This window comes from Castanea sativa, chromosome 10 (genome assembly GCF_040712315.1).
Source record: "Castanea sativa cultivar Marrone di Chiusa Pesio chromosome 10, ASM4071231v1".
NCBI lineage: Eukaryota > Viridiplantae > Streptophyta > Magnoliopsida > Fagales > Fagaceae > Castanea > Castanea sativa.
In genome coordinates, this window is record NC_134022.1 from 19806930 (window position 1) to 19820532 (window position 13603).

Genomic DNA, 13603 nt, shown 5'->3' on the forward strand with positions numbered 1-13603 from the left:
AGTTCACGCTTTCAATCCTTCACCGAGAGGTAATCACTAAACACTCACTATATTTAACTTTATGATTTTAAATTTTTAGTACATAGTAAGTTAGTAACAACTGCTTTAAGTTTATATATAATTATATATAAAATTAGCTTTTATTTTATATTTATTTAATTGTGAATTGTTGTTAATATTAGTGACATGAATTGTTGAGTAATGATTAATGATTGTTAGTCTCTTATTATTGCATTTTTGTAACTAAATTGATTAGTTATTGCTATTATTGAATCTGGTTGTAACATTCATTGATTGAGATTTGAGAGTGGGTTATTTGATACTGCATTTGTTGGAAAAATTATAATCTAATATTGTTGTGGAAACTTTGTTTTTTTGTTGGTTGAAATTTTTTTTATTAGATGGATGTCGATGCTCCACCTGGATTTGGTGCACCTGGGGACCATAACCCACCTCCTCCTAGTCCTGATAGTGCTAACCCTAACCCACCTGAACCTGTAGCACCAATTGGACTTGGTGCATCACTTCCCCCACTATCACCTAAACAAGGTGGTAAAGACCCGTCTATAGTATGGCAGCACTTCATTAAGTTGGCTGGTTTTGATCCCAATAATCCTAAGTCTCAATGCAAGTATTGTAAAAATCAATATAAATGTCATGGTAAGAAAAATGGTACTTCAGGCATGTTACAACACATGAAGGCGTGTAAGAAGTGGCCTTTTCCCCGTGATGATAAGCAAAAAACTTTGTCTTTCCAAGCGAAGAGAGAAGGAGAAAGTGGTTCAAATGTGTTAGTGGTTGCAAACTATAGTGAAGAGAAGATAAGGTTGGCATTGGCAAGGATGATCATCATTGATGAATTGCCTTTTAAATTTGTGGAGCGACAAGGATTTCAAGAATTTATGGAAATAGTTGAGCCTAGGTTTCCTATTCCCCATCGCACTACCATTGCAAGGGCTTGTATGAAGATTTATTCTAGTGAGGTGGATATTTTGAGAGGAGCTTTTGTTGGGCAACGGGTTTGTGTGACAACGGATACTTGGACATCCATACAAAACTTGAACTACATGGTAGTTACCGCACACTTCATTGATGGAGATTGGAATTACCAAAAGAAAATCTTAAACTTTTGCCCTATAGCTAATCACAAAGGGGACACCATAGGTAGAGCGGTTGAGTCATGTTTGTTGAAGTGGGGTATAGACCGATTGTTTACAATCACCGCGGACAATGCTAGTTCTAATGATGTGGCAATTGATTATGTGAAGAAGAAAACAAAAGAAAGAGATAGTAGCATATTGGGTGGTGAGTTCATGCATATGCGTTGTTGTGCGCATATCTTGAATTTGATAGTGCAAAGTGGGTTGAAGTCCATTCATGAATCAATTGCCAAGGTTAGGAATGCGGTTCGATATGTGAGAGCTTCTCCCGCAAGGTTTGAGAAGTTTCAAGAATGTGTTGAAAATGAGAAAATCAAAGCCAAATGTTTGTTGTCCCTTGATGTGCCAACAAGGTGGAATTCCACTTATCTCATGTTAGATTGTGCTTTGAAATTTGTGAGAGCATTTGATAGGTTGGAAGAGGAGGATGGGCATTACAAACTTTATTTTTGTGAATTAGATGGGAATGGGAAAAAACCCATTGGTCCTCCTAATTATCTTGATTGGGAAAATGTCAAGACCTTTGTGAAATTTCTTGGTATATTTTATGAGGCGACACTTAGATTTTCTGGGTCTTTGTTTGTCACTTCTAATACATACTTCCATGAGCTAATTAGCATTGAAGATCAATTGCAACAGTTGTGTAGTGTTGATAGGGATCCACTTTTGAAGAGTATGGCGGTAGAAATGAAAAAAAAGTATGATAAGTATTGGGGAAGAATGGATAATATCAATTTGATGCTTTTTGTTGCTGTTATTCTTGACCCAAGGTATAGATTGAAGTATGTAAAGTTTTGGTTTAGGGAGTGGTATGGAAAGGACAAGGGGGATGAGATGAGCTCTAAGGTTCGGGATGCATTGAAGAGGTTGTATGTGGAGAGAGTGGGTCAAAATGGAGTTTCGAGTTCTAGTGGTAGTGGTGCTTCATTGTCTAGGGACTCCATGCCAAGTGTTGGTAATGCTTCATTGTCTGATCGCATTAAAAGTTATAATAATAGGTTTAAGCAACACTTGGCGGACGAGGACAGTGTGGAAAGCAAATGCGAGTTGGATAGGTATTTGTTGGAATCTTCTGAGGACCCTGATGTGGAAGATTTTGACATCTTGATGTGGTGGAAAATGAATTCTTCTAGATATCGAGTCCTTTCCCAAATTGCCCGTGATGTGTTGGCTATTCCTGTCTCTACAGTTGCATCCGAGTCTGCTTTTAGTACAGGGGGGCGTGTTTTAGATTCGTTCCGTAGTTCACTATCTCCTAATACAGTTGAAGCCCTTATTTGTACCCAAAATTGGTTAAAGGATGCAAAGAAAAAAAGACCAATAAAGCTTCGGGAGTGCATGGATAATGTGGAGGATATGGATGGTTTTGAGATTGACACTGGTAAATATATGTTCATTTTGTTTGTTGTATATATCAATTGTTTATTTATTTGCTCAATACTTATGAATCATTTTATTTTGAATGGGATTGTAGAAATTGCATCGGTTTGCCCAATGCCTATGGAGGAGGATCCAAGCACCGTTGTGTTGGATGATGATGAGTGATGTGCTACTCTTTGCTTGGAGTTAGTTAGTAGTTAGTATTATGTAAGTATACATTTGTTTGTGTTAATTATAAATATTCTATTGTTCATAAACGTTTTATTGTTATTAACACATGTTTATTTTGATTTATTTAGTATTTTGTAGGAGTTCTAGAATGATGCATAGTGCACAGACTTACTGGACAAAGGACTTACAAGAATTAGCATTCTTTTGCCTATATGCTAATTATATCTGTACATGTTATTGGTAGTGGACTTTTCACTAATGATAGTTATTTAGGTATTCATGGATGAGATTATTATTGGGGATACAAGCAATTAGCATTCTTTTGCCTAAATGCTAATTTAATTTGTGTATCTTTCTTTTGGCATTTGTGGACAGTGATAAATGGTTCTGTAATACGTTATTAAGTGGATACATTAACGCTTATTGTTATTGACACTGACAAACAAAGTGATACTAATGATATTATATGCTACATGATAGTATTTTGGGAGTTGAACTCTTATTGAGGCAATTTCAAAATATTTTTGCATGGTGAATTAAATGAAAAAATTTGGATCATTATGTGAACAGATTTTTTGCACAGGTTTTGGAATATGTTTTTATTGAATAGGTTGATATATTGATATTAGGCTTGAAAGCCCAATTTTTTTATTATTAAAAAAATGGTTTTTTTTAATATTTTAAACCGACCAAACCGACTAAACCGCACCGCAAAAAACCGCACCGCTATAGGTCGGAAAACCGACCTTAGGCGGTATGCATCGGTACCAATTATAAAAAAACCGATATCTATCGGTTCGGTAATAAATTTGGAAAAAAACCGCCATTACCGAACCGCGCACACCCCTAAGTACAAGAATACTATTCCTAATTATATTAGGGATAGTGTAGGCAGCAAAAGCTTTGTACGTGTGTTTCAGACGTAATGAGAGATTCAGAGTGAGACTAAAGAGTGACACAATTTTAAAGCCGAATGAGGGAAAAAGAATAGTGCTTTGTGCGATATTGAGGGAAAAAAGAAAATGCAATTTTTCTTTTGCTCAAGACACACCAGGAAGATAAATTGGAGGCTTTCTCTAAGACAATTTTTTGGGTGCTACAACCATAGAGAGTTGAAGTATTCAAAGGGGAAGATCTTGCTACTGGATTTTGTAGTGAGGTTGTATTTTTTACTAGAGATATTATTGTCTTTTCCCAACTTATTGCGAACTCAAGTCTTGAGTATAACTTGAGCGTTGTATTCTCTATTTTAATATATTGGATTGATTGGATTTGCCCCGTGGTTTTTCCCTCTACACTAGAGAGTTTTCCACATAATTTCTTGGTGTTCTTGTTGGTTGATTTTTTTTTCCCGCTTCTGTAGATTTCTATTTTTTTTATTGCTTGGATTATATTTAATTTAATTCACACATAGACGGGGATTTATCCCAACACCCATAAGCATAGTGTCCACAATTATTAGCATTGACCCTCTTTGCCCACTGTATACCGTATGGTTTGGACCAAAAATCTTGGTTTATTTAATTATTAATCATCAAGGACTCATTTATAGTTTGTTGAATTTCTTTAGCCAAATTCTATGCATTCATTGATTGTTAGTTGGTTGAGGACTAATCCTAAAGCTCAAGAGGGTTGAATTTATATTTCTACAATCTTTGCTCCCACACTATAGTCCATTTGGTTCAGATATATAGCAACATTTCAGAGGATTTCAATCGTTGCAATTAGTACAGTTTTAAGTAATTGTAAACACTTCACTCACTTGTGGAGGGAATCTCATATGGTTATAAAGGAACAGCTTGGTGGAAGGCTTGAATTTGTTGCTATCATAAAGACAATCTAGGCCTCTTTTGAGAGGCTATGAAGAGTATTGAGATTTTGTGCTCTTGATTTAGCCCTTGGTTGGCTTCCATCTAATTTGAATATTGAAACATGGATAAACCACATGGAGAATCAACTGTTGTGCTAAATTCTTGTGTCTTTCTAGTATAGTAAATCCTTATGAGTGAACCAATCACTGCATTACAATAAAATTTACATTCTACACGCCTGTAAAATCCTTTTAAGAGAACAACGCTTATTCAGAAGCAGAACACCTGAGAATGCTGCAACATATACAAATGCCATGATAAACATAAGATTGTTGTAAATAAGGCCCAAAAATCCAAATGGACAACTTCAGTATGTAAAAGGTTGTACTGAGTTCTGTACTAATATTAGAACGGTTGCAGATGGAGAATTATGACCAAGCCTAGTTCTTGTTCTAAAGTTGTATAGCCTATGTTTATGTGAAGTAGATGGAGGATTATGCTTTTATTTTGTGAAACTTATCAACTACGATTACAAACAAACCTTAATTCCAAAATTTTGGAGTTGGCTATATATTCTTAACAGACTAATTTTTGTAAAACTTGCCATAGGTGTCTTGACCTAGTGGTTGTTCATACGAATCTTATGAAGCAAATGTGTGATAGAAATCCTACCATATGACCCTACAAGAAATTATCAACATTAAAAATTTAACATTGTACATCAAGAAGCAAAGAAGTTAGTACATGATGACTGATGTAGTAAAATACTATTATCTGAGGAAACAGAAACAAAACATTTCATACTTTTGAGTTGATGGTAACAATATTTGGAAGACTTCACTGGCGAAGAGAAATTGAAGGGTTTTTCGTTTGTGTGTGTGTGTGTGTGTTTTTTTTCTCTCTCTCTCTCTTAAACTCAATTGTATAGCTTGCATTCACACTTTTTTTACTAGTACTCACGTGATCTTGCTACATGGTTAAGAATTTAATGAGCTATGTGTGCACAATAACATGCATTCACTTGGAAATTGCTAAAATTGGTTTGATTGTGCCGACAATATTAAGGCTACCTAACTAATTGTTTGACGCTGTTAAAGATGTGATAATTGTTTGTGCAGGCCATATTGAACCGAGCAATTATGAGAGAATTACAATGAGAGTGTCTCCGTCCTTTGATTTCATTTTTATGCCTTGCTATTTTGATTGTGTGCATTCAAAGTTATTGACTCCAATCTAGCATAATTGAGCACCTATATGATGATGTTTACGTAGGATCACGACATGATTTGAAATATTTGAAACGTGAACAGTGATTTTAAGGTTTTCAAAAAATTTCTCCCCTTGCTCAATATTTGGTATTTAAATTTTAGATAGAAAATCAGGTTGATTCTGAAACATTGTCACAAACAAAACGACTTCTCCGACCAAATACAATAGAAGCATAGAGGTATTGTGCTGTTGAAAGTTTAGTGGGCTTTGTGACTGGAAAGCAACTTCTGGCCCAATATCTATCAATAAAACGTAACATGAGTATGTGATGAGAGTCCAACAACAACAACAATAAATCAATAATAATAATAATAATTCCACTTTCCAACACCACTAATATTATTTACTTAAAAAAAAATGATAGCAGCAACAAAAAATGATTATTAAAAATATGCATATATAAGTTTAGAGCTAAAACATAGATATCGGTATAAAAATAATGTTATTCCAATTACAATTTATCATGTTAGCAAATAATAAAGAAAGTTATAAAAAATGTTATATTTCAAATATTACTCAAGATATTGATAATCACAAAATGTGCAACATAATTTTAAGATTTGCAACACGTAATGAGTAATTTTCGAGAAAGTTGACTGATTGCGAAAAAAAAACCTCACATGATGAGTTGACTGTTGATGTTAATATGGGCATAGATGCGGGTCATGCGGCGTAGATTAGACTTCTGAGCTTTCAGCACATGAAGCAAAGGTAGATTGGCAAAGAGTCATTGAAAAGAGAGGTGGGCAAATGCAAACTTGAATTTTATCCTTTCACCCAAACAAATTGAGTTTTATGGAATTATTACAGTTGTTAAAAGAAATGAGAAGGTGTAATAGTTACTCAAGTCATTGTTCTGGGACAAACCAACAAGACAAAAATAGGTTATTATTTTGTTTCCCTTGTTTAAATTAACCCCTTTATCATGACACATGCATTATTTACTGGTTGTAATGCCTGTGACAAAAAGGTAATTAAATTATTTCCTTTGTTTAAATTCACCACTTTATCATAACATTAACACACGCATGATCTATTGGTTTTTCAAGGAAATTAGTTTGATTGACTGGCTTTGTAATATATTAATGTTTTGTTAACTTTTGAGCATGTTTATGAATAAAGTGAACTTCTAGAGAAATTATTAAGTTTACCAAGAGAATTGCTGAAGCAGTATTCCCAACCAATGAAACAATATTACTTATGTAAATGTGTGAGTCAGATTCCTTATCAATACAATACTTAAAAATGGAAAATTACTAGGTGATGTCACTTTTGCATAAATAATAGCGTTTTATTGATTAGAAGGATTAAAGGGACCACTTCAGCAATCCTCCTGATGAACCTAACAATTTCTCGAACTTCTGATTCTCAAAAAAGAAAAAAAAAAAAATCTAAGCTTTTTTTAAGAATAAGGTGAATATATGAAACCCAATTTTCTCATAATCAACTCTTTACCGCATGTCCTCTGAAAATTAAGCCATTTAACATGGAAGGGTGGATTTGGGTAGGAAAAACACAGGGCCTCTCTATTTATGCTGTACAATTGTACCTAATGATCATATCAAAGAGCAGATAATTCAAATGTTTGTGGTGTAGGTTTGCGCTGAATCCCACAGTGAGTATTTAGGTCACACTGAATTATAACTTACAATAATCTTTTTGAAGTTTGAAGCATATACGACTAGCTAGCATTCTTGGCTAGCAGAATCTTAATATCTTATAGTCATAGAGAGGTGTAAATTAAGGTACATCCCCTCCAAGGCACAAACCAATTAATGCCATCCATTCTTTGTCTTTGGAGGGCCACATTTTTGTTCAGTCATATTTGGAGGTTGCATTAGGCCATAATAATTAATAAGTGTACCTAATTACATTATCATTGTAACTTCAACTTCTCAAACGAGGCCCCACTCATTATGGCTACTTTTCACTTCGACCAATTCCTGGTCGGTCCATGAGGCCCGATTAATGATGTTTGCCATGTACAATGAATGAGCTTTTATGTTATATACCTTTCTTTCATGGCTGAATTTCTTTCAATAACATTATTATTATTATTATGTTGCATGATTTTTTTTAATTTTTCTTTTCCTTCGTAAAATCCAGGAATTTTTATTAAAAAAAAAAAACTGCTCAAAATCTAGAATTTGTTCTGGATCTCTCAAGGACTTCCGGGCGACCAAAAATATGGTAAAGACTACGTGCTTTTATAAAAATTAAAATGATGCCCTTTGTTATTTCAATTTCTTGAAGTCAATAAACAGTACAGTACTGCTGGGCCTGGGAGGATGGAAAATCGGTTGAGCCTAGCCTAGATGAGTGAGTAGAGTATGAGGTTAACGTTCGGTACACTTCCGCAAGAATCCCTAAAGAAATCTTGGTTGTGAGTTTTTGTTTTGTGGGGACTCTTTGATGATTAATTAAGTTAGGACTGGACAGTACTTGAAGTTGAAGGTATGTATTTTGTCAAAATATTTATTAGTAGTCTCGTACCTCTTCTATTAATTCTAACCAAAGTAAAAGTAAAAAAGAAAGCCCGACTTTTTCTTGTTGATTTGATGCTCATCTTTCTGGCCCTTTAACTTGCTTTTAGGGAACAAATCACGTTGCATTACTTGCGATGGGAGGTCATTTGAACAGCTAGCTGACGTTTTTTCATAGCAAATTAAATTTTACAGAATAATATTAATTTAGGTACGTAGTGTTCTCTTTACGCCACACCAAACTCACCCTGCTAAGACTACTACTTATTGATGAATCTTCATTAAATTATTCTTCTCCATGTGATAAATTAATCAGCCAAAAACATCCTGCGAACTGTGAGCTGAATTTAATTAGTAATAACTAGGAGCTGGGGGCAAGCTTAAGCTAATCTCCAAGTCGTTGAAGAGGAATAATATATTTTCATTGTCAAGAATTAAGCGTAGAATATGAATGTGATGGTCAGATTGGGCTTCCAAATGGGGAGCTGAATTGAATTGTGATTTGTCAATAATTCTTTAGAAAAGAAAAATCAATTCCCACACGTCAAAAAGTGACCATCTCCATCTATATATTACACAATACGAAAACCTACTCCGTTAAATTGAAAACAAATCTAATTAGTAATCTTTATATCAATTGTGGATCATTTGATGCAGGCCCGACCCCACCAAAACCCCCCCTATTCCTATACTTTTTTTTTTTTTTTTTTTTAATATTTGATTTCTAGATTTTCTTTATGTTTATGTTTTTATATATATATTATGACATGTATACTTGAAAAAGTATAAAAAGAAATGATAAAATACACATGTATAGTTGAAAAAGTATAAAAAGAAATGATAAAATACAAAAATCATTTATGATGTTTGGGCTGATGAGGTAGAATCAATACTCTTTAAATATATTTAATTTGCTTCTTACATACAAACAACACTTATGTGACATTTAGCATGCGGTAATGTTTTAGAATTACCAAGAATGTTTAAAGATTCTCATGTTTAGTTACAAATTACTCTAAAAAATCAGATGTTAGAGGAATCTAGATTCCCCCTTAAACCTCCTTTCAAAAGGAATGTGGATTCCCTTTAAAACATGTGAATATCTAGATTCCCAAGCTTAAAGGGCAATTTTTTTTTAAATTGACAATTTTAACCCTTTTTTCTTATCATTTAAGCAATTAAGATAAAATATAAAACAAATCATCAATATCTTTTTCCTTATATTTATATTTTCCCACCAAAACAACATAAACAAGATAAACAACTTTGTTGATATATTCTTTAACAAAGTTCTATTTAGGTTTCACATGTAAAAAAAGAAAAAAAAGTTTGAAGAGAACCCTCTATTATTGCCAAGTATTCACTTTTACTGTCGTGCATGTGTTGCTCAACAAATTAGTAATGGATTTATTTTCGTGGAAATTTGTTAGTTTATCTATTTGTATCTCAGATCTTGATTTTGTTTAGTTGCTAGAAATATAAATTTGGATTGGTGGCTTCATCTAGGTTTTTTTTTTTTTTTAGATTAATGGCTTTGTTTCTAAATTCATATGTTACAGTACAATGTCAATAATTTGTATCCTATCTGGTGCTTTTGATGTTTGTTATACAATGATACAGAATGTGTAGATTTTTAATTTTTAACAACCCGTCATATTTGTATGTGTGTTTTTGGATTTTGAATGAATTTGTCATAATTTATAGTTTATATTTTGTTTTTCATTATTTATTTAGAGAAAGATTTTTTTTAAGGACTTGGTAATTCACATTCAATCTTAAAATAGATTGGAAAAAATAAATAATTCATATAAGATTCCTAGGATTAAACCAAATATTATTATCTCACATTCCTAAGAATCTTATTAGATTCCCAATGAAACCAAACATAGGATTAGTTACATTCCTAGTCACCTAGATTGCAAGGAATCATATTCTCAGAAATTTGGATGCCAAGAATAATGTGAATTCTCTTGTACCAAACGCTACATTAATATTGTCGACTAAAAAAAATACTTAACACCGTTTAAAAATGCATTAGGACAATTATATGTATAAAAAAGTACAATTCAACTTATTCAAATGTCAAAAATAATAATAATAAATACAATATAATTTAATATACTATCTTTCATGGGCCTTCTAACATTTTAATACCATTTAATATTTCACATGGGTGACATTTTTGATATATTGAACTATGAAACCATAATTTACACTTGCTCATACACCCACACTCAGTAAACAGTAACATTAGTATCTTTTTTTTTTTTTTTGAGAATCAGTAACATTAGTATCTTTAATTCTCTTTTTTGATAAATTTTTCTTCAAAACCATATAATGAAATCTCCTTCAATCTTTTATGTGACATTTTATAAAATTATTAATATATATTAATTCACATAACTTATTAAAAATCTTTAAATATCTATTATCATTTGATTCGTGAGTTAACGAGTGAGATAAGATTTTTCAAACTAGTAAGAAAATCAACTCTTTTTTTGGAGGGGGGGAGGGGGGTTGTTTTAATTTGGTTATAAGCTCTTTGAAAAAATATAATCAAGTTCCCAACATGCATAAAAAGTTTGGAATATGAGTTCAACAATGATTTTTATTGCTTTTTTTGTTTATAAAACATTAACCCTAGGAATAGCATAGCTTATTAATTAGTCCTCCAGGAGACCCTTTTTCCTTCCTCTTGACTTTATCGCACTCTTTAATTAGCACTTTTCTTTTTGAGCATGCGTGCGACTCAATTTATATTAAGCTAATGTCCAATCTTTAAACATGGCCCCTTATATTAAAGCGTTTGTAAGTCATAATTTAAAATTAGTGATTCAAAAATAAGTTTTTTTTTTAGAAATACCTAACTTTCATTAAGAATAAGAGAACTTCAACATCTTGAGTCAACGAGGACTCAATCATGCTAAAATTTTCCTCTATTCATGTTATAAAATTAGCAACACTCTTGACATATTGAGCCAATACATGTGCTGATTTGTTCCCTTTTCGTCTCATATGACACATTTATACTATTCTGAATTCTTGTCGCTTGTACTAGATCCCCTTGATTTAAAAATAAGTTAGATAAGAATATTCAAAATTGTACCTATGAAAAAATGGAATGCAGCCCATGCAGACCTTAAAAAAATATACATAAATTGATTTCAAAATAAACTATGCTTCTAAACTCAAATAAATTCTATTTTCACCCTTAATTTTCACCCTTAATTTTTACCTAACACAATACAATTAGTAACAGTATATAATCTAGGAAAGTAGGAATAGAATGGCACAGACAATTTAATTAGTGCAACCTTTTTTCTTCCTCCAGACTTTATTGGACCCTCTCTACCATTTTTTTTTCTTATCTTTTTGAGAGGAGTCCAAATCTACTAATTCAGCAATTGAGTCAAGCAACTTTAATGGACTGGGTATTTATTACAGGTTAGAAAAAAAAAAGAGAGAGAGAGGTTTTCGTATACGCTGACAAATGTTGCTGGTCAAGACTTACTGCGGCCTATAGACATGAGAATTCATACCTCTCAGTTTCTCACTGTTATTATCAATTTAATGCTTAATATATATTCTCAAACGAAGTCACTCGTACCGTAAGAATCCTCTAGTAATTGACCAAAAATATTACCACAATTTAAGCACCTCACATTGACGAAGAATAAATCTTTTTCATATGATTTATGGTATCTATCTTTGGGTATGGCTTTCATATATATATATATATATATATATATATAAGGTTTCAATTAGCTCAACTGGTAAAGTCTCTGATGATTGTATAAAAGATCTGGGGTTCAATCCTGGCTTACACCAAAAACTGATTGGTGTCTTGGTCTGATGATAAAGAGCTTACATCAGAAGTGGACTCCCGGCTTACACCAAAAACTGATTGGTGTCTTGGTTTGATGATAAAGAGCTTATATCAGAAGTGGACGCTATAGGTTGGAACTCTCTAAAAAAAATAAATAAATAAATAAAAAACCTTGACCTAAATCCTTTTTATTTAAATGCATTTTACAAATTTAAGATCATTTCTAAATCAATCTTTAGATTTTTGAAAAATTGCAATTTATGTCCTCAACTATTATAATGATGTTAATGTGTTCTTTTGTCATGATTCTTCACATTTCAATTTTTAACCCACTTAAAAACAATATCGTTTGTTTTTTTTGTTTAGTCTTTGTTCAAAACAATGTCATTTTATATGAGTTAACTATAAGATTCCAATGGATTTGACAAAAAGTTGCATGAATAATGTTTTAATACATGTAAATTGCAAGTAATTAAGTGTCAATTTACAAGAAACTGAAATTTTAGTGATGGGATAGAATTTTACCCAATCTTTATTTAGTGATAACAATTAGAATGAAATCAATTTTTTTAATAATTCGATAAATACACTCATCAGGAATAAAGGATTCAAACCTTAGCTCTCTTAATAAAAAAATGATAAACTATGTCATTATCACTAAGTTACGACTTACGATAATATTGACCAAACCCAAAAATTAATATATGCAATATTGTGAGGGATTTTTTTTTTTTTTTTTTGATTAGATATCCCCAGGGAGTTTATAAATAACAAAAGTGAAATGAACTTATTGTGCAGCATATAACTTTGTTATTACTTATTGTAGTCTATATTTTCAAGCCTATACACACACAACCACTCCATTATATTTTGTAAGCGTAAATGCACTTTTAGTCTCTACATTTTGGCTTTTTTTCATTTTGGTCCCTACATTTTAATTTTACCACTTTTATTCCCTAAACCAATTAATGCGTGTTATTTTCGTCCTTTCCGTTAGCCAACCAACGGAAATTGCTTAGGTGACTAACGGAGAAATTAAAATATTATAAAAAAATGCCACAACAGCATCTATTTTTTTTTAATAATTTATCAATTTTAACTAAATAAAAAAAGAAAAAACAGAATTAAAAACAAAAAAATACATAAATTTAGATCTAATTCATTTTGAACAAAAACATACAAGAACATGATCATAGATTTAAACATCAGCCCAAGTACATAAGAGCACAAACCCATAACTAAACACAAACTCAAATTTAAAAACACAAAGAGCACAAACCCAAAAAAAAAAAATCGCACAAACCCAAAGTCAAACACAGAAAAATCATAAAAGAATAATGTACAAAAAAAAAAATCAATACATATATATACATGTGGGTACTCAGGATTTTCACCTCTCGGGCCAAGGGCTTTTTGCCTTGTAACCTTATTTGGCTTAACACCTTGTATCCCACATCGAAGAGAACTCCTCCCACTTTCTCACTTATAAGTCTGCGCCGAAGA

General features: G+C 32.2%; 1 long non-coding RNA gene across 1 annotated transcript; it reads left to right on the forward strand.

Annotated features, from left to right (window-relative positions):
- The first annotated feature begins 2274 nt into the window (after positions 1-2274).
- Positions 2275-3144, forward strand: LOC142612722 (uncharacterized). The gene is made up of 3 exons (XR_012840178.1): positions 2275-2541; positions 2635-2747; positions 2840-3144. It is a non-coding gene; the product is annotated as an uncharacterized LOC142612722 (long non-coding RNA).
- The last annotated feature ends 10459 nt before the right edge of the window (positions 3145-13603 follow it).